Genomic DNA, 21,239 nt, shown 5'->3' on the forward strand with positions numbered 1-21,239 from the left:
GACCACTACATTTCAGGAGTCTGAAAACAGTTGTGGTTGCAAAACCCCCCCACAAAATCATCACACTCTTCACCACAGACTTATTGAAAGACAGTCAGCATCTTGATGTGATCACTGAAGGACCTAAGCTTCCTCAAAAAGTAAAGTCTGCTTTGTCTGTTCTTGGAAACAGCTTTACAGTTTACGCTTCTGCTGCCACAGTAGGAAGTGTTAGACCTAACCCTGTTTCTCCTGAAATCTATAATCATTGATTTTTTGTTCACTTTTAATATGAGACGATTGTTTTCAGCTCTCTAGTCTCAGCTTCTTGTACATTTCCTAAAAATACAACGACTGCTAAATTACAATATCTATTGATTATTACAGTCATGACAATGTTCTCCATTTCATTTATTACAAGAATCCTCGAGTGATCCTAAACAGAATTAAGAAGGTTTAGAACATGTGAAGAAGGATGGATTGCAAAGATGTTAGATGCATAGACTAGATGAATAAACACAAAAGGGAAACAAAATATATAATATGAACATTTAGGAAGTGTAAAAGCTTTAAAACTGGCAGACGTTCCTTTTATTTTCTATTCAACTTGACCCAAATTCACTATAAGCTTGGTTTTCTAGAGCATGTCCAATAAACCAGCATTCTTTCAATGTCCTTTCTCTGTTTAAAATTAAGTATGAAATCATACAATGACCATCACACACAAACTGATTAAACTATTTTAAATATTTACCATTAGCTAACAATTACCTACTCTGTTGAGCTTTATGCGTAAATATAAAATGACCTAAAATGTGTAAAAAAAATAAAAAATAAAAAATAAAAAATCTTGAATCAATAGCCTTACAGCTTCTTAGCTCCACTCTGATCAATATGCATATAATCAAACTTTTTGCCAGCATTACTTCCACCACTACGCCCATCGATTGAGTTCATTGATCCTGATGCTCAACTGTCTTTGAGGAGCGGATGGTATGGATATTTAGCACAAGAAACCCCATCTGGCCAGCTTTGTGAACTTTGACCTTTGAGCTAATCCTCAAACAAAAGGTAGAACTTATTGGAACCTATACAGTCTGACCTGGAACCATCCCAAAGGAGGCCAACTGAAAACAGCATGGTGTCAAACAAGACCCAACAACTCAGACCAATGTGCCCTTGTAGGCCTGGTTTCTACTGCAACAACTACAACTCTCAACAAACCTAAGTTATTCAGCTGAAGGCTGTGCCTGCCTGAAGTCCAACTTTTTCAGACACTGAACAAAAGCATTGGTTGAGCGAGATGGATAAGATCAAAAGTAAGAGATGACGAATTTAGAGCAGCACAGGGAAGAAAAGGAAGCGACTAAGGGTCAGTGAAGGAGGGGCAGGCAGGACCCAGGTCTGGTGGAGGATTGGGCGTTCAATGAAGCTCTCCACTGATGTGCCGCCGAGCTCTTTGAAGGGATTATTAACACATTTTGATTACTCTGGTCCAGTTGTCACAGAAAATATAACCTCCATCAGGGCTATAAAATGGAAAGCTCTTTTCTTCCCCCATCTACTCGCGTTGTTGCTCCTTTCACTCCCCGCAGACCATCTCATTGCTCTGGGATTGACTGGCTCAAAGCAATCCACTAATTACAGTCTCAGACATCTTGAAGAATAATCTTTCACACTATTATTCTGATGGGGAAAACACACCTATCTGCAAATGCAGGCCCACACGCTGATATGGCGCTAGGTCTAATGTCTGACAACATGCAGCTGGTTGTGTGCAATTTCCTGTAGTATTTGAATAATTATAGAAAACGTGGTGCGAAAGCAGGAGAAAAATGTAACAGGAAACCATACGTTTCAGACACCAAGCAGCTGGAGAGAATTAAAATAAAACAAAAAGCACTTTGGATTAGTTTACAAAGTGCTTGCTGCTGCTCCCAAAGGAAAGCATTCCAAAACCAGAATAGTCAATCAACTTGAGAATATTTCCACAGTGAATAGTGGTGATGACAGCACTATCCACATAGTATATCAATGATGAGGCCTGGGAAACACGTGAGCTGAAGGAATCACAGACAGCAGTGACTAAAGAAATAGAAACTGGACTATAATGGAAGGGATGCATTCATTTTGTTAGGTTCATGCCAGACGGTTTTGTGGAGGACGGGCTTTCCAGACAACACCTGAACTGAACTAGAGAAATATTAGACCAGACAATACTTATCTAGCAACCCTGAACAGGAGCACCTAGTTTACGAACTTTAGATCCAACATTAGATTATTTTACTTCTTTTGCTTTCCTTTGGTTTGTTACTATGTTTGTATTTCCTTTTAATTCATGTAAAGCACTGTGCTATATAAATAAAAATATGAATAAAATTACCTTACCTTATATCGGCATTAGAGCAATTTTCTGGAAGTTAAGACTGGATCAAACAATCCTGGCGATGCCAGATGTTGTACAATAGAGAAATCAACCAAAACAATAGTCTTTTTACCCAGAGAAAGGGCCAAATGTTTGTACTGATTTCAAGACATTTGATTAATAAAGTGTATTGTGATTAGCTGAAAGCCACAAAAGACAGAAATAATCCCCTCTATCACAGTAAAATTAATACACTTGTTGAAGTGGTTTACAAATCTATGATGCATTCACTTTTAAAGAGATAAAATGCTGATAAATGGAAAAAGTCAGAATTATAATCAAAAAATATCTAAAAAAAAGGTAACAAAGCTAAAACACAGCATGAAATTGAACTGAAGTTTGGAATAAAGCCAAAGATTCTCAGCCAAAAACGGAACAATTAAATCTAGACCTTACACAATTTAACAAAAGACGCCAACATTTGAAAATCAATCATATATTACTATTTTAAAAAAACTAATTACAAAAAGCTGAGGAATTTCTACATCCAAGTCCATGCAGACAATGAATAGCTCTGTTTGCCATAGAAGCAGGACACATTTTTATTCGTGGGAATATCAGCTGCAACATATTCATATAGTCACTGAATTGACCAGGAGAATATGAATCTTTGCAGTGCAAGTTGAATTTAACTTAAAAAAGGGAAAACAGTCAACTTGATGTCTTGTTAGTGTTTGAGCTTTTGACTTCTGAGATGCACACGCCTACCCAGCTTCACACCCTGTCACTTCAAGATTAAATGAAAAAGATGCTAACAGACAAGCAAACACGCATTTACGCACTGAATAAAAGCATTTTCCTCTAAGAACCGAGTCGGGAGGTTTGTTGAAATAAAAACATCAAAAAAAAAAAGGCAAAGAAACTTTCAGTGAAAAAAAAAAGCATAAACAGAAGAGCGGCTCTAAGTGCAAACCTTAGCATCATTTACAATGATAAGCACAGCTAATACACATGAGAGGGAATGCTTTTTTATTAGACCATTAACTTCATATCATATTTGTGAAATGTATATTCATAAACAGACTGAGGATTGTCCAAATGGGATATATTTATAAAGCACACTTGATCTGTGAAAAGGGCCAACGTGGCTGACATCAAAGGGTCGGAAGTGGGAGAGGTAAAAGTAGGCCAGGCCACGGCCTGGGAGAGAAGCGGAGAGGATACAGAGGACAGCAATGGAAAGGAGAGAAAACAGGCCGTACGGACGGAGGGAGAACTGGAAACAGAGGACGGTCCCAGGCTGGGAGGAGCTCAGGTGCGAGTTGTGAGGAGGCACCTTCTGTTCATGGCTTTAAGGCCCCTGTGCAGACAGAAGAGGGTGCCCAGACAGACCCGGGTCCTCTTGTTTGGCCCAAATAATCCAGGTGGCTCAAGACGCGTGCCCATCGCATTCAACACATGCTTTAATCTCACAGACTGACACATAAACTGTAAAAAGAAATGTACCCACTCAAACACAGTTCAGCACTAATAGACAGGAATCCAAGTGAATTATACCACTGAAAAGTTATTTTATCTGCTTTTTAGGATTTGGTTTTGAATTTCAGTTCCACTGAAAAAACGAATACTTCATAAGACCAATAAAAAAGACAAAAAAAAAACAACAAAAACGTTTTAATGCAGAAGTTTTAGACTTTTGAAAGGTATGTCAATGCTCTGTGCAGCGTTTGCACTGAACACTTGGCTGAGGCTTGCTTTGTATCAAGTCCTGCATCGATGTGGTGTGGAACGGAGGCCATCAGCCTCTGGAACATCTGCTAAAGAATCTGGGTTGCTTTTAAAGCAGCGTCCAGCTCGTCTGTATTGTTGGGTCTGTTGTGGTTTAATTTAGGCAAGTTGGGAGTTCGCTGGTTGGTAAAGCACAGGGAAACCACGGTCATTAAAGCTGGTACTGGTACTGGTACTTTTGGGACTGTGGGCATGTGCCAAGTCCTGCTTGAAAATGATTTCAACATCCCCCAAAAAGCTCATCAGCATGAGGAAGCTTACGACCCCAAATTATCAACAACATCAGTTCTGTGCCTCTCCATTCCTCCTGCAGACTCTGGGGACTTGTTTTGCAAATGAAGTTCAAAATGTACTTTGATAGAAACAGAAGATGTTGGATCTCTTTGTAACAATCAATTTTAAAAATTTTTTTTTGTAACTAAAACGCTTCGGACATCTCTGGGTCAGTAATGACTTTTAAAGCACAAGTAACAGGGCACTTGTTCATGTCTCAGATGCATCTTTTCTCTTAGAAAGGCGCTGACTCCAGATGCAAGCAACGGATTGAAAATCTTTCACAAAATTTTGCCTTTCCCCTTCCACGTAATTTCAATTTATATGCTTATATAAAATTAATCTGGCTGTATGAACAGCCAGATTCATTAGTAATAAACTTTGATGACATACAGTTACTGTGAAGAGCGTGAATGGCAGTCAGTTGGATAACTTTCAAGTCAGTATTCCTTCTCCATTGATTTGTAGTCCATAAGGTTATATTCTTTCTTTATTGGTCTTATGGAATACTTTTTTTTCCAGGGAAAATTAATTTTGAGGTTTTTATTGGATGTAGCCATAATTATCTTAATAGACACTGAAATATATCATTATGTGAGTAATGACTATATAACAAAGGAATTTGACTTTTTCACCTAATTTAATTACATAAATTTCCTTTCCCATGATATTCTAATTCTCTAAGATGAACCTGCAACTCAAAGTTTTGTAGAAGGAAACAATATGTCATGCCACAACTAAAAGACATTCTGGTGCATTTCAACAAACAGATGCAATCTCATTGACTAATCTTTAAAGGTTGCCTCTAATTATTTCCCACAAAAGTATTTTGATCAAAACTCTTACAGTATGTGACTGATGCTGATCGACCGAAAAGTCTTGTTTAAAGCATTCCTTCTTTTTGTGTTACGTTCTCATTTTCTGAACGCTTGCTGCCACATGTCTGCAAAACAGATGCAACATCCAAGCCTAATGTGTTGCAGAGGCTGGAGAGAAATATCAAAGAGGAAACAATAGATACTCATGTACAAAACTGTCTCTGTTCACACTAAATTACTACCTACAATGGTGAGACATTACTGGGACATTAAACACAAAGAAACTAAATAACTTGCAAGTAAAATGACCAACAGGTCCGTTCATTGGTCCATTTCCTACTATTGATTTTTATGATTCCTCTGTAGTTGAAGGATTACAAAAGATGCTCCTGTGAACCTGCACAAACTGAACTGGAAACAAGTCTAGGTCCGCTCTGTGGTATATATTAAAGAAGACAGTAGGCATATATTTGAGGTGTTAATGTCTATAAAATTACGGGAAAGTTTTCAAAAGGTTTTAAAAATGATAAAATGTTCCAGGGTGACTTAAAAGTTCAACATGATGGAGGAAGTACTGCACTTTTTGCTGCACATCGTCAAGAAGCTAGCTGAAAGAAGGCTACTGTCGCTACCTCTCGCCCAAAACGTTAGCTGGAGATGGGCACCAGCAACCCTCCCGACCCCACTGAGGTACAAGGGTGTAAAGAAAATGGATGGATGGATGGAAGTTCTGAAAACAAAACTTAGTGCATTCTTAATCTATATTTTTACTCAAGTTAATGTATATGACAATAATCGGATAATGTATATAAGTGTATCTAACTGTAATTTGTAGTAAAGTATGTTATTTTAGTAGCAGGAGGGATAATTGTGGCTAAGAAAACATTTTTATTTTTATTTTAGTAAAATAAAAAAGTGTAATAATGTGGTATCTTTAGCTCAAGGTTTTCATAACACAACAATCTCATGTCGACCAGTGCCCTGAATAATTGTAGAAAAAGGTACAAATTTTTGCAAAAATGAGAAAATAATGACGTATATTCCTCTAAGGATGATCCTGACAGATTTACCAAACAAATAAATAAAAAAGAAACTTTTCTGCTAGAAAGAGGCTGAAACTACTCAAATCAATTACATCAAAGATAAAGCTCACATATCGAGACTTGTTAAGTTAACTGCATTCATGTTCCAAAGGTAGAGTGCCGGAGTCATTGTTGTCATTTGACGACGGCTGCGTTTAAATTGGGAGTGAAATCCTCCCCAGGAGAGATGGTTCAACCTGTCACAGCAGACTGAGGGGACAGAAAAGGTTTTTCTTTGGAAAAAGACACATTCAGACGCATACACACTAAACACAGTGTCTGCAGATGTGTAAGATCTTAATCATCATCACCGTCATCTGCTCTGCTCGTTCAGAGTGTGTATGTGGTTCACATGAAAGGAATGCAATTCTTCCAAGACACACTCGGATGCAGAGATTTTCCCTTTGCTCTGAATTTGCATAAATTCTGCGCGTCTGGCCTTTAGGAGGCAATAACAATTATTCACCAAGTTGGTTGTTTAAGCTCAAATTCAAGATGGCCATCTAAATAGCTCATTAAGACGGCAAACCACCTTACATAAAGCACACTGGAAAACAGGAAAATTCAGCATATGCATGGACTGGTTACTGGCATTGAGGATATGCTTACTGTGGTTTAATGAGATGCCAGACAAAATGATGGAGTGAGAGGAGTTTCCTTTCTTCATAAGACAGACCCTCCCTCACTAGTTGCTGTGCATTGACAGTCAGCTGGCTGAAATACGGCATCTACAGGTTTCCCTCACAACAGGGACAACTAAAAGTGAGTTATACCTATAATAATCAATGTAATATTTGAGCAACAGCGGGGAAATTATCTTTTCAGATTATATACTTAAAAGTAATTACATCATAATATGGATATTTGTTTTTAAAAAAATCATACTTAAGGTTGTTACACATTTAAAGTCTAATGTAGATAATACTGAGAATTTGTTTGCCTTGCTTTGAAGAGAAAGTTCAACTATTGTGTATTTCTTTTTGATGCAATGAAACCACTTTCTTGGACAGCGGTTTTACTGATGTCTGTCTGCCCACATTTTTTTAAATTAGTCTCTACATTTTTAAAGTAAGTCTCATTCTGAAGGTACATTTTAATTCTAAAGTGTTGTCTGCAAAATATTTTGTATATTTTCTCTTTCTAAGAGAGCTGCTTTTATGATTGCCAAAACATTTTAACAAATCATATTTCATTATTTCTATTATCAACTTGAATCATCACAGAGGAGCAATAAAATAAGACATTTAAGATATTCCACATACAAATCAAAAGTTTATACATTCTCAAGATGATGCGTTTTAATTCCTTCAGTTAATCTCCTGCACCTTGGTAATGTAACTAAGGGCAGAGAATGACGAGAATTCAAGTAGCAAATTGATAAATTACTCAAACAAATCCCTCCCCCCCCCCGCCTCACAAAATTGCAAAAATGATTTTTAAAAAATACCAAAAAGAACATTCCCGCGATCAAATGGCCTTCGTCAAACATTTTCAAAAGCCTACATCAATGCATCAACTTTGTTCTGTGTGTAAGTTGTAACTAGGCACCTACGCACATCAAACTTGAGATGTGCCAGACCGAGGAAGGTGTCCCTTAGGCCGTCTTAGTCAGTCTTTCACAACTGCGCTTTAAAAGATGGGCGACAGAACAGTGCGCCGCGGTTGGCCCCGATTGATGATTGAGTAACCCGAGATCATAGAAGTTCTCGTCGAGGACTTGCCGCCGCATAACTGCGCATACATCAGCCCTTCAGGACTACAGCTACACACGTCATGTGGCGAGACCGACTGATGTGAACATGGGGGCTGTCTGGACTACTTAAAAGAAGTTTGCAATGCAGAGGTCAACAAGCAAAGACACACACACAAAAAAAAAAAGAAAAGAAAAGAAAAACTGACAGGACAAGAGAAGACGACTTTGTTGCTGTAAATATGATTTTAGATGACCATCTCACAACTTAAATGCACAGTAAATGCAGCGAACACATCTAAAAACAAAAAGATCCATGATAAAGATAAGCAAAAGATAGATATTAACTAGATAACCTGGACAGGCACAATCTCATGAACCAAACTAAATAAATAAGTTTGTGTTGACTGTGCAAACACCTTATTTTTAGGAACTCACACAGACCCATCCGCATGAATACGTGTGTGTGTGCGTGTGTGTATTTGTGCATGCACAGAGGCTTCCTTTCAGGACCCTCTTACAGGAGAGCGAACAGGCAGCGACTCCATCCTAAAGCAGCTCAAGGGCGCGGCCTATCTACCAAAAGGCAGAATGCATGAATAGAAATTGTTGCTTCAACTCAACATCGAGTCAGTACTTTGGTTCATTTATAAGGGAGTCAAAGAGTTTCTTTTTGTTAGTTTTTTTTTTCTTTGCAGAGAAAGCAAAATTCAGGTAATTTAAAAATCTGACAACTCTCTTATATCTGATGATGACTTGACTTCAATCCAGATAAATTGATTCATATAAGATGAATACAATCAATTCCTAAAAAATGTCATTTAAAAAGGTTTAAGCAAACTGTTATTTCACTCTGATCTTACAAATGTAAACTGTGGTCATTTTGGTCAACACGTCACCAGACGCGTAAATTAAAACAATGTCAGCTTCCTGTTTGCTCAAAACTATGAAGCAGAAGCTCCTACTCCCACACACACACACACACACACACACACACGCACACACACACACACAAATCACCCAGAAAACATGCCTGAACGGGACACAGAGCACTCCTAAGGTTACCCCCCAGGACAGCAGCTTTACCATCCCACTGACTGACAGATGGGGCGACCAGCTGACATCTCGGACCGGCTCCGTTTCATGTTCCCCGGGTGTCTTAAACGGGCCGGCGCCCCGTCAGATGGGCGCAGAACGGCCAAGGAGGAGGCTTCTTTGACAGAGGACGGGAGGTGTGCTTCTAGGGGTTACCACAGAGCAACAGAGAGGCGAGGAACAGACGGAGAGGGCTAATGTGCTTCACTGTGGTTGGACGTTATAATTGTGCATCGTGCAGGGGTGGTGTGTTCTGAGAAGGTCTATAGAAGATGCAGATTTTTCTTTTTTTAATGAGCTAAAGACCACATTTAGCTCTATATGGCTTTCCAACACAGGATCAAATAGTAGCCTCAAGGCTGCAGCCAACATTCATTTATGCAGGAGTCATGATTAGTTGTTGATTTCTAGATTTACACCATAGGTTATTTACATCTAAATGTGTGAGCCTTTTCTTACTTCAAAACATGCCACTTAACAGTTTGCAGACTTTATCTGGTAAAATGAGAAGTGACAAAACAAATCAGAATCTTAATCGATCCAGATGGGAAACGTTCTTTAGAAGTGAAAACAATGTGATTAACAGAATAAAAATCCCATAAGTACAGGTTTTACTACTCTCTGGCATGTATTTTATTTACATAGTAGCAAAGATTATTTATATAAAAAAAAATTCTGATCAATTCACATGGAAGGTTTTCAAATTGTTAAGCAAACAGAATTTGTCTCAAAACTCCACATAAAAATGTAAAAGCACCAAATGATCTTGTTCAAGTTTATACATTCTTAGTATGAGAGTAATTGGGAAAACGCCTTCAAGAATGTGACTGTTACTTGCAACTTTTCATGAAAAAATATTGTTTTCATTTTTCTTTTTTTTGTTGTTCAATTTGAGGCTTAAAAACAGGCATTTTAAATGGAATAAAACAACTTTTAAGTACTTGTGAACAGGGTGGGAAAACATTCCATATTCAATTAGACATATTTATGCATCTTTTACAATAAATTAATACAATTACATTTACCCCTAATTTTACTGTTGCATAATAATGAAATAAAAATTAAGTTTTGGGGGTTTTTTGGGCTGTTTTTCTGTTTGCTATTAAGTTTGTGCCATTCAATACATTCATTTACAAAAGTCAATAGTGGCTAAAAGTCCACATTAGTAAAATATGTCACTGATAGATTTTATTATATTTTCACAAAATAAGAGTAAAATAAAACTGTTACTGCTGTAATAAAAAAAAAAAGTTGAAAGCAATTTCTTATCTCAAAATATAGTGCTGATATTGCAGAAAAAAAAGACCTATTATGTAGCTAAAGTGAGGCAGGATTGAGTTTGAGTCATTGAGTCATTTCAACTTTTATTGTTGAAATGACTAAAGAAAAAAAATAATTTTATTGAATTCCTGCATCTACTTTCAGATAAAAGTATGTTTTATTTAACATCTTGTCAATTCTTTTCTCAATCACAGAGTCATTTTCATCACCAGATTAATATTCTTGATACATATTCCCTGATGACAAGGTGGCACCATTGTCTATCAGTTCTACTCTTGTTTTTTTTTTTTTTTTCGCCTTTTTTTATTATTCATTTATTTGTCCGTCCTTTCTGCTTTTAATATTTCAGTGTCTCAGATGTAGCGGCTCTTTAAAGCGCCCATAGGGGGGCTGCAAGTCCTTGCTTTTGTCTCCCATTTCCTTCTGAAACTGTTTTTCTTTAACCCTATGCGGCTCTTCACAGTTGTTGTCTTAGCTCTCTCTCCCCCTCCGTCGCTCATGCTGTTGTTTTCTTCCCTCTCTCCCTCTTTCTCCATCTCCCGCTCTTCCCTCCGTTTTCTCTGTGTCAGACAGAGGTCAATGCTACACTTTTTTCTCCTGCACGCACCGAGGCAGGGGGTATCTTTTTTTTGTTACTGTGACCTAAAAATAGGAAGAAAAAATGATTTAGGGTTGGGACCAAGGTGCCTTTTAAGATATAGCAGCAAACCACTATCTTGCTACTGAAGGGTGCTTTGTATCTAGAGATAGAGGCTGGATTATATCAAATGATTTGTAGGAGACATAATTACAAAATAACTTTATTTTAGGAGTTTTAAAGACAGAGGTTTACTAAAGCTGGGTTAACTAGCTGTTATATGTTCAAAAGTATGTCAGAGAACAAAAACAATATTGTGGGAAGTATGGTTTGAGGTTAACTTTAAAAAAAGATGCTGAACAGATTGTTCTGTTGGAAATGTTCACAATGGTAGTTCAAGAATTTTACGGAGCCCTCCAGGGGACATGGGGAATTTATTTTCTTTTGCGTTCCCTCGCAATACTTTTGCGTTCCCTCGCAAAAGGTTTTGCGTTCCCTCGCATTAATCTACTGATCAGTTCATGTGGCATAATTGAATACTGTAAGCCTTTTTTACGGTGGAAGCCGTACTTTCTGCTTTAATACAAGCTTATAAGGTTTTTCCATGGACTATTGAGTTATTATCGCGGGGTAATAAGTCATCTGATTGTCTCTGTTGTGTTCGTAGTCTGAATGGTTTCAGGGCTGCTTTCAGTGCCGTTCCATCTTAGCCTTAACAGACATAAACATGCAGTAAATAAATCGATTTTCAATCAGTTTTTTGCACCAAAGCGTTAATAATAATAAACACGTTTTATTATTATAAAACACAGCAAACTAATGGTGGTAGACGGCCGCACTGGGTTAACTCGGGGAATCTCATCTGTCCGTGTATCAACCAACGTCTAACCTCTTCTTTCTTCTGTCACAATTATTGATTTATTTTATTTTTATTATCATGCTCCAAACTTTGCGAGGACTGACCACCCAGCTCACCCGCTTCCTCATACACACACAAAGCCAGCAGCCAGTCACCTTCCCATTCGTACCTGATGACGTCACGCCCACATCGACACGCCCACCACCAGGTGTCAAAGCTGCTGCTCCTGTCATATCAATAATTACTTATTTCATTCATATGGCTCTTACAGAGCCTCAGTGAAACGCCTTTTGCGAAGGAACACAAACGTTTTGCGAGGGAACGCAAAAGAAAAAAAAAATCCTCATGTCCCCTGGAGGGTTCCGTAGAATTTGATTCATTTTTACTCTCCTGTTTTTTTTTTTTCCCCACATTTAAGGTTAGAAACACTTTGTTGTCTATTAATTACAAAGCAAAGTTCTACTTAAAGCTTTAAATCGTGTCCTAAATGTTTAAATGTATAAAAAACATAACCCACCCCTGTTAGATTTCCATTTTGTTTGTATTTCTCAGATTTGATGTGATGTTGATTCTCCACAATTCCACTGAGAATCCAAATCTTTTAAAGGGGAAAATGTTGAAAACAAAAAAGCGTCAACGACTTCACCCCCTTGAATACTTTTTCACAGCACCTTTTGATTTTTTTAATTTTTATTATTTAGATTTCACTCTTACTGAGTTCACACCTAACCCTTAATTAGTAATTCTAATTACCTTAAAGTTCTGCTGTCCTTATGTTGACTTTCCTGAAATTCTTTCAGTTGCAGAAAGGTTAAAAAGTTAAAAATGTGCCAAAGGATTTCAGTGTTTAAATTTAGGGGAATGATACAAAAAATATAGACCAGTTATTACTTATTAAGGCACAAAGAGGTCAATTGTTGGAGAATAAAAAGTGACAAACATCTGCACCTGGCTAACATCTTCAGAAACCGTATGTGAGAATGTGTTACGTTTAATTAAACCAAGCTCTGGGCCACCATTCAAAAAAGGGTGTTTGAAATTTAAAGAAAGGAACACCAAAAGAACCCCATAACAACAGTCAAACAAGGTGACGGCAGCATCATGCTCTGGGGCAACTTTACTTGAAATAAAACTGCATTTTTTCCAAATGTATTTGTAAACTGACTAAGTTATGTGCCGTTTCAAACCTTACTGTGTCTGCTCGAAAGCAGAATATGAGGGAAGATCATATTTTTCAGCACCACAGTGAGTCACCGCACACATCCAAATCAACAACAGAATCGTTTCACATGAAGAAAAATAAAAACTGTACAGTGGCCTAGTCAGAATCCAGACCTGAATCTGACAGGAAACCTGAGGGTTCCCCTGAAGAGGGCTGTGGATGAGAAATGCCTTCACAATCTGACACATTTGGAGCACTTTGCCAAGGTAAAACAGAGAAATCATCAAGAATAAAAACTGGAATTAAGTCAAGGGTGTTCAATCTTATGCAACCAGGTTATTGCAGGTTTCATTTTCTTTCTTTTTTTTTTACATTTTTCCCTCTGACAGACTGTTTCAGCTGAACTGTACAGGATTTAGGTCACACTAAAAGATGAAGTTTAAAACTAATTTACACTCTTTTTTTTTACACCACATAAACCTAGCATTTTTACAGGAGTGTCTTCACTTTTAAGAGCTGTGTGTTTTGAGTTAGCATTTAGAATCTGTTACAATGTTGCTTATTCATAAAAGAGCTAAATTTGTGGTAACAATATTGCCTCACGTTTGACTAAGCAGTGAAGCTTAGATGAGCTGACTAGTCAGATCATTACCTCCAAGAGTCTCATTATGCTGAGAGGCTTGTTGAAACTAATAACTGACTAAAGGTCTAATTATTACATTTTCTCATAATTTTATTACAGCTATCCATAACACTTTGGGAGGACCTAATTGAGGAACACAAGGAGGGAAGCAGTGGTAGTTTAGCAGCAGGTGGATTGAAGCATTACTGAGGAATCAAGATTCAAAGAAGGTTCGCGTTCACGAGTTTGCAACTACATCTTGGAAAAACACAGACTTCCCCCAAAGATATACAAAAATACTGGCTCACAGTCACAAACACACACTTGAGTTTGTTGGTTCAGCTCTTCCATTGAGGGCCCCTGTGCTAGCCCACCATTGTCCACGCAAAGCCTTTTGTCTAGCTAGTCTGAAACTAGAGATTGCACCTTAGCTACCGCAGTTCAAGCGTAAACAGTGTTTTCATGCCCTATGATAGACACTGTTGCCAGTGGACCCCTAAATCCCTGGAACAGCTGAGTCCTAGGGTGTCAAAGATAATGGCGATTTATTGCAGTGCGAGGTTTTCTCGTTGCCTCCCCCTTCCTTTTCCAATCGTCCCTCCAACCCCTCCTCCCCCCTCAAACAGATTAAAATTAAGCCGTAAACATGTGAGGACGGAATTAACACATTTACCGAGTCTCCTCTTCCCACAACCCATTTTCACTCCGGAGCGGCTGATCCCCGCCGCCGAACGTGGGTGCAATTTTAATGACTCGCAACGTTTTTGAAGTCCACATGAAAAAAGCGACGTTCGCCGTTTGTGGCGGCGCTAGATATGGCTAGGCCATGGCCGACTATGATTGGGAGGGGGGGCTGGGCGGGCGGGGGGAACGCACGCCGCCAACTCGGACTCCAGGCTCTTCGATAGGATCGGTGTCATTTTCCTCTCCACGATAAGACGCCTTGCTGACAAGGTCCGATTAGGAGAGAAAAAAAATCATTATTGCTACCCCTTTCATCCACCGGGGGTTTACCGATAAACAGCTCACCCACGGCTAGATTTGCTGAGAGCGAGATGTTGTACGCAAGAAAAATATATATATATATATATATATATATATATATATATATATATATATATATATATATATATATATATATATATATATAATTTTTTTAGCAATTGTTTAGCTTTTAGAAAGCCACATAAAAATATTCCACATAAGAAAAAAATAAATCTCTTGGCTGAAAACTCAAGCTGTGAAATATTTAAGTGCCAGCTCTTGCCTCCATTAATAAGACATATATCAAATGACTTATATTCTTTTTCAACCCGACACTACACACCAATTGTTTCAGCCTACAAAAAACTGGATTGATTATGCTGTACCTCAAGGAAAACCACTTTAGCAAACGTCTTTTACAATAGAAAATGAAAGGAAGTTGTTTAAAATATTCAAGCTACATTCTAGAGCAAAGAGAATGAACTAAAAACAAAGCATAGAAACATTATTCAGTCACATTTACATAGTTTACATATATAAATATACTTCAGATTTTTATATATTCATTACGTGACAGAAGAAAAAAGCTTTAAATAAATCATATAACTTATGAATTGATCTTTTTAAGAGTTGAAAAAAATGTAATTATTTTTATTCACATAAACATTTAGAAATGCATTATGTAGGATTTCATTTAAGAAAAACAAAAAACAATACTGCTAAATTGGATGAAAATATTTTTAAAAAAGTATAGAGTGATTTCGATTCTCTTTAGAGACAATAAAGGCTTGTGGTTAAAATACAACATAAGGTCTATTAATGTGATGCATTATGTCACTTGTTAAGCATCTGGCAGCAGTTTTTGAGTAGTAAGCACGACTTTGGTGGCACGGCACAAAAAAAGAAACACCAAGTCTGATCTTTAGAGCGAACAAGGAGAAAGAAAGCAAGCGGGAGAGAAAAAGAAAGAAGATGGAGGGGGAGAGATAGAGAGTCGGGACAAACGTGCTCTGTGTTACTGGGCCACTCCAGCACCCATGGACTCCCAGCAAGACTCAAAGCCACTCTCTGCTTCAAACAGGAGTCATGAGGATATTTTTTTTTTTTTCAAGTTTCCCCAAAAAGCACATTTATTTATTTCTCGTCACTCTCCCATTTGTCTGTTTATTTCCTTCTGCCCCGGTACCCCTCATGCCGTCGTTAAAACCCTGATGATGAAGCCGCCGTGTTTGCCCTCCCCTCCCTCTTTTAATACCACGGCAGCTGAAAATCAAACTCCTCTAAAACAAATTGATGTACCCTTTAATACTGTCGTCACATCATCACAGGGTCCTCGTGTGTCTGTCTTTGTGACGACTGCAGGGCTGCTTAGCTGAGCCCAGCGATGGCTGTCACGGTTTAGGTTGCTTCAATGATTCATCACAAAAAAATAAAAATAAGGAAGAAAGAGAGTTTCTGAGAATAGAGAGAAAGGAAAAGGGGAGAGACAGAAAGAAAAATCCCCAGGATCATGGCTGAATCACTGAGACCGTTGATTGACAATGTCTAATCAGATTATCTCCAGCCTAATAAAGTTGACAGCCTGCAGTGTTGCTCTCTACCTGGCATGGTGTGAACTTAAGGCTGGGTCGGAGCCCTCGGGGGCCCGAAACCTGACCCTCTCTGCTTATCTAAACAGGACTGAAATCAATTCCTAATGAAGTGTTTTCATTTTGGAGGATTGATTACAGACCACTAACCAACAAGATGCTCACCTAAGAAGTTCCCTCGATCTCTTACCAGTCAGGTTTTAAAGTGGATGAGAAATTTTGTGCCTCCCTCTTTGTTTCTGCATCTTAGTTATTTATACTATATAGGTTTGGAATTAGAATAGCTTAGGTTTAAGGCTGTGTCTTGCATGCTGTCTTAATGCTCATGAGGAAATTATTTCAGGAGTAAACTCTTGTATTTATAATTTAACTGTCATTGCAAATATGAAAAGACTCAAAGGTTAAAAAAAACAACAACAAAAAAACAAGACAAACAAAATAAAAACCCACATAAACCTGGATATTTTGAAGGTTGCATACAAATAAGTTATCTTATTTCATAAGGTGAACTAGGCTGCTAGTAGCTGCTGGAGGTAAATAACTAGCCTTGCTGTCCCTTCTGTATGAAGAAGAAAACATATAAAACCATTTAAAAACCCTTTGCAGTACAGCTATAAAGGTTAAAATAAAGACACATTTAAGACTGGGGAATTTTCTAGGCATTAAAATGCCCCTGCTATGCATTTACTATGTTTTAATTGCACTTAATAAAGAATGAAAAATTTACCAGCACAATTACCAAATAGTTTTAACTGCAATTTAATTTAATAATTCAACTGAATCGCCACTGAATTGCACATTTGCTGTTAATCAGTATTGTGCCTTCGTAAAAAGACCTTGGGTCAAAAGCAAAAAGTCTTTTCCAACTCATATCCATACGTTTCTCTTCTTACTGAAAATTTAAGCCGTATCAGGCAGTTTATCAATAAATTTGCTTGTTTTGTTCTTAAAGAAATTTGAGGCTAGCCTTACTCTAATAAATGAAGAGTAGAAAGGTGCGATAGCAATTCACTGTAGCTTTGATGTCTTTACAGACATGCTTTTTCTATTTCTAAACAACCAGCCATAAATGATTCAAAATCTTTTCAAGTCTGGAGCTAAGGGCCAATATTTGGCATGCCTTTGATTAAACATCAGTCTTCACATTTGACAAGCCTTCACATTTGGGCATTTCAAATACTCTTGACTCAAATGTCTTTAAATTAGCTAACTGCATGCCCTCCCCCTTTATTTATCGCCCCCTTTTAACTGGGCTATCCCTCATGTCTGCTTGGTGGAGTGCCTGGGCTTTTGAGGCAGAGCTCTTCACTAATACAGTTCTATATTTTATTTATGAGACAAACAGAGAACCCTGGTTTCTTGAGGGTGCGTGTGGTAAATAGCTCTGCATGTCCAAAAAGTCTCCATGATATCCCTCTGAGGGCTCTCACTGCTTTTGGCAAGCCTTTGTTTTCTTCCAATAAACACTGGAGATGTTGAGAGCGAAGAAAAAAAATTGGGGAAAAAAAAAGAAAAGAAGTCAAAACAGCAATCATAAAATGATACCATGTAGAGACTCATCTTTTCTCAGAACTAGGATTCCCTTATTTTTGCCTAAAATGTGACCTAGAAGCAGCGTAGCTTGTTTTTCTTCTTGGTCATTAAGAAATGTACTCTTAGCAGTGAGGAGAAAGGTGAGGCTATGAAGCGTTTCTATTCCATCTCTGTTCGAGAACACTCGCTTTGAAATAAAATGTCTTTTTGTTCCACTTCTGATCGGTCTGAGGAAGTTCTTAAGGGTGACAGAGTCACAACAGCTAAAGAAAGCAACTTCAGATCACTGCAAATATAACCGTGCTGAAGTACTTTACATAAAAACAATATATATATTAGGGGATAGTTGAGATGTGTAACTAAAAACACAGTGTGCCTATAGAGAGTTTGGTGGAACAAAGACTTAGTGCTTTAATTATTCCTGTTTAAAAGTTGAGGTTGCCATACGTAATCATTCAAATACACAAACTTTATTGGAAGGAACATAGCAAAAGTATTTCTTGTGTTTGAATAAACTGTCACGTTACCTGGGTTTTTATTATTTTCAGTTTCTCTTCAGGTGCAAAAATAAAAAAATAAGTAGCCACAAATCATTACAGTTTTGGTAAAAGTATAACCACAGTGTCTCTGTTAATTGATCTGAAGTATGTCATGATTTTAGGTTAATATTAAGTGAGACATCTGATGAGTAAAATTATCTAAAAGAAACTAAATGTGCAATTAGGTAAGATTAATCAGCATTTATTTTTTTAAAATATTTCTATCTAATAATCTAATACTGAGGTAAGCTATATTGCAAAATACGTTGTTTTCCCTGTAAAATCTCATACCTAATTTTACAGCAGTTTTCTTTTGTATAAATTTAGCTCATTAAGCATAAATCAGAGCACGACGACCAAAGAACAGATTTACGTTTTGCATGTTTAGATTAAGTGCAAGCAATCATTTATGAACATATTGAGATACAGCAGACCTTTAAGCACACTTATATTGTTTTGTCCAACTCAAAAAGTTTATTTTTATTCAAAAACTTAGACAATAACAACAATTTTCAGGTAAAGAGCACTTGAGAAAGATAAAGTAAGTTTATGATTCTAAAAGAAGAGGAGAAAAAAAACTGACGAGTCAGAACAAGATCAAACAACAACAGGGAACACACTTCATTTCAGCCCTTTGGCATTTCATATTTTTCTAGCTTTGGTCATTTTGTACAGGAGAGTTGAATATAAAATATACTTGGCTGTCATGTGTGCAGACTGTGAAATAATTTATTCCCATCTTTGGGACACTTAGTAGCCACTTTAAAAACTTAAGAGTTAAAGAAACGTTTTGTATTCTACTCATAGCTCGTTAGGAAAAGCAGACACATGCTTCCAAAAAATCATATTATTTTCATACATAATGAAAATAAATAAGAGAAAAACCTGATCAAGTCCAGGGGTACTGAATGGTTTGTTTACAGATATGAAAAGAAAGTAGGAGGAGGAAAACACACACACACACACGCACACACACACACACACACACACACAGCATTGGTACAAAAAACAAGTTATTTTGGTAAACAGGTGTTTCTTCACCCGCACTTTGTATTAACACTCTGCCACTACAAAACCAAGTCACTACTAACTGCCCTGATACTGATTCAGACTGGGATGCTACAATCAGCACACCTGTCAAAAGGTCTTGTTGTGCGTCAGTCACACTTATTTGGCGAGGATTACAAGATAGAAACTACACCCACAAGTCGATTACATTTTAATGCCAGAATAAATATGCACTCCTCTATGATTTTGCATGGGAATGAAGAAAACACAATGAATCAGCAAGTATCATGTATGGGCTGGTTATTGCTGTCAAGGAATACCAAAGGCTAAAAAGGTTATGGTTTGAAACGGCTGACATTTCATACTGCTAAAACATTTAACACCTCCGCCCACAACCTGTTGCTTGCTGTGCACTGCCAGCCAGTGGGCTGAAAGAAGGCTGCTTCACTTTATCTGGCTTACAACAAAGACAAATGAAAAACTCAAGAGTTATGGTGCGGAAACCATAACACTTGTTTCTCACATTCTGCACAATGTTCTGCACAATAAGTACTTGAAAACTCCATAATGAGCAATATTTAGAATAATTTTAGCAGCACTATAAACGATGTCTGTTTTTTTCAGTTTCAATAAATATTTTAGCTTAAAACGTTTGAAGATTAAGAAACATTTTTTTTTTACATAGAGTATTAAATGGACAATGGATGAAAGCCCATATTGTTAAACTTGCAATTTACTCCAAAAAGGAAAGTGCTTTCAGCTGTGAAAATTGAGATAAGCAAATATCTGTCTGTCAGAACATGTGCTTGTTTTTTCTCAACAAAAATATGAAATTGGCAATAATCCTAATCATAATCATAATAATCAAATCTGCTTTCCTCGTTTCTCAAAAGTTTCTCATTTCAGCTTTCACATTAAAAATTACAATTGTTTTGTTATTACTATGGGTAAAAAGAAACACAGGTGTGATGTTAAAAGTGTGAAAAATTGCCTCCTGGCCTTTTTCAAAGTTTACATGAAGGTTTTGTGTTGGCTGTTGGTAGTCAGAGGTATACTGTAAATAACTGAGTAACTAAGTGATTTTTTAAATTGAATTTTTGCCCACTTTGTAAGCAAACATGGTTGCATCTGGCTTGCAAAAATTCACTTCAACTTTTGAGAGCTTTGCATCAAAAGCAATCAATCAGTCTCGTAAAGACTGCATAATCTAAATGCAATCTATGGCTTGTGCTGATTTATTCCTAATTTGACCTGGAGACATCGCCAGTTCAGGTTGTGCATCTGAGCGAATGGTCTGTATCGACAGCAGAGTTAAGGAAAGGGTCGTGGATAAAAGAAGCAGGGTGAAGATTCCCCACAAACATACCCCACAGCTGGTGTGCGCCAAGCCAAGTGTGTGGGACTGAGCAAGGATAAACGAGCATTGTTCTCACCCTGCCTCACACAGTGTGAATAAGACAGCCAACCGGCAACCCGGGGTCAAGGGGCATGTGGCCGACACCAGCAGGAGAAACCGCTGGGCCCAGTAGGTACTGATCAATGTTAAGCTAAAGGCCCAGCAAGCTGTGAAGCAAATGATCCAAACAAGCTTTTGTATGAGATGCGACTGGGTGAGAGCAAGAAGAAGAAGAAAAAAAAGAAAAAGAAAATCCCCCAGCTGTCGTAGAATTCTACACGATCGAGAAACTGGAATAACGTCAGAAACAACCGAGGCGTTTGAATCAACATTTTTAGGCAGAAGATGCAGACTGCATTTATGAATTTGTGAATGCAAGTCACAGGGAACATCAAAAGCAGGTGGTCCGCATGCAAACCTTAGTTGACTTGAATTATTAAATCTGTCGACGTCGCACGCACCAGCCACCCCACGATTATAGTGTAAATTGACAAACTTTTCTCCAAACTACAACGGAAGCCACAGAAAGCTAGTAGATGCTTCAAGAATGAGCTTTGATATCTCTCTGAGGAATACACTGTGCCTCAATAATGTGGTGG

The 21,239-nt window shown here is 37.7% G+C and overlaps 1 protein-coding gene across 6 annotated transcripts in view; it reads right to left on the reverse strand.

Moving 5' to 3' along the window:
• vti1a (vesicle transport through interaction with t-SNAREs 1A) overlaps positions 1-21,239 on the reverse strand; it is a 140,395-nt gene that overhangs the window by 81,085 nt on the left and 38,071 nt on the right. The gene's annotated exons all lie outside the window — the stretch shown is intronic.

Source organism: Poecilia formosa, unplaced genomic scaffold (assembly GCF_000485575.1).
Source record: "Poecilia formosa unplaced genomic scaffold, Poecilia_formosa-5.1.2 Scaffold95, whole genome shotgun sequence".
NCBI lineage: Eukaryota > Metazoa > Chordata > Actinopteri > Cyprinodontiformes > Poeciliidae > Poecilia > Poecilia formosa.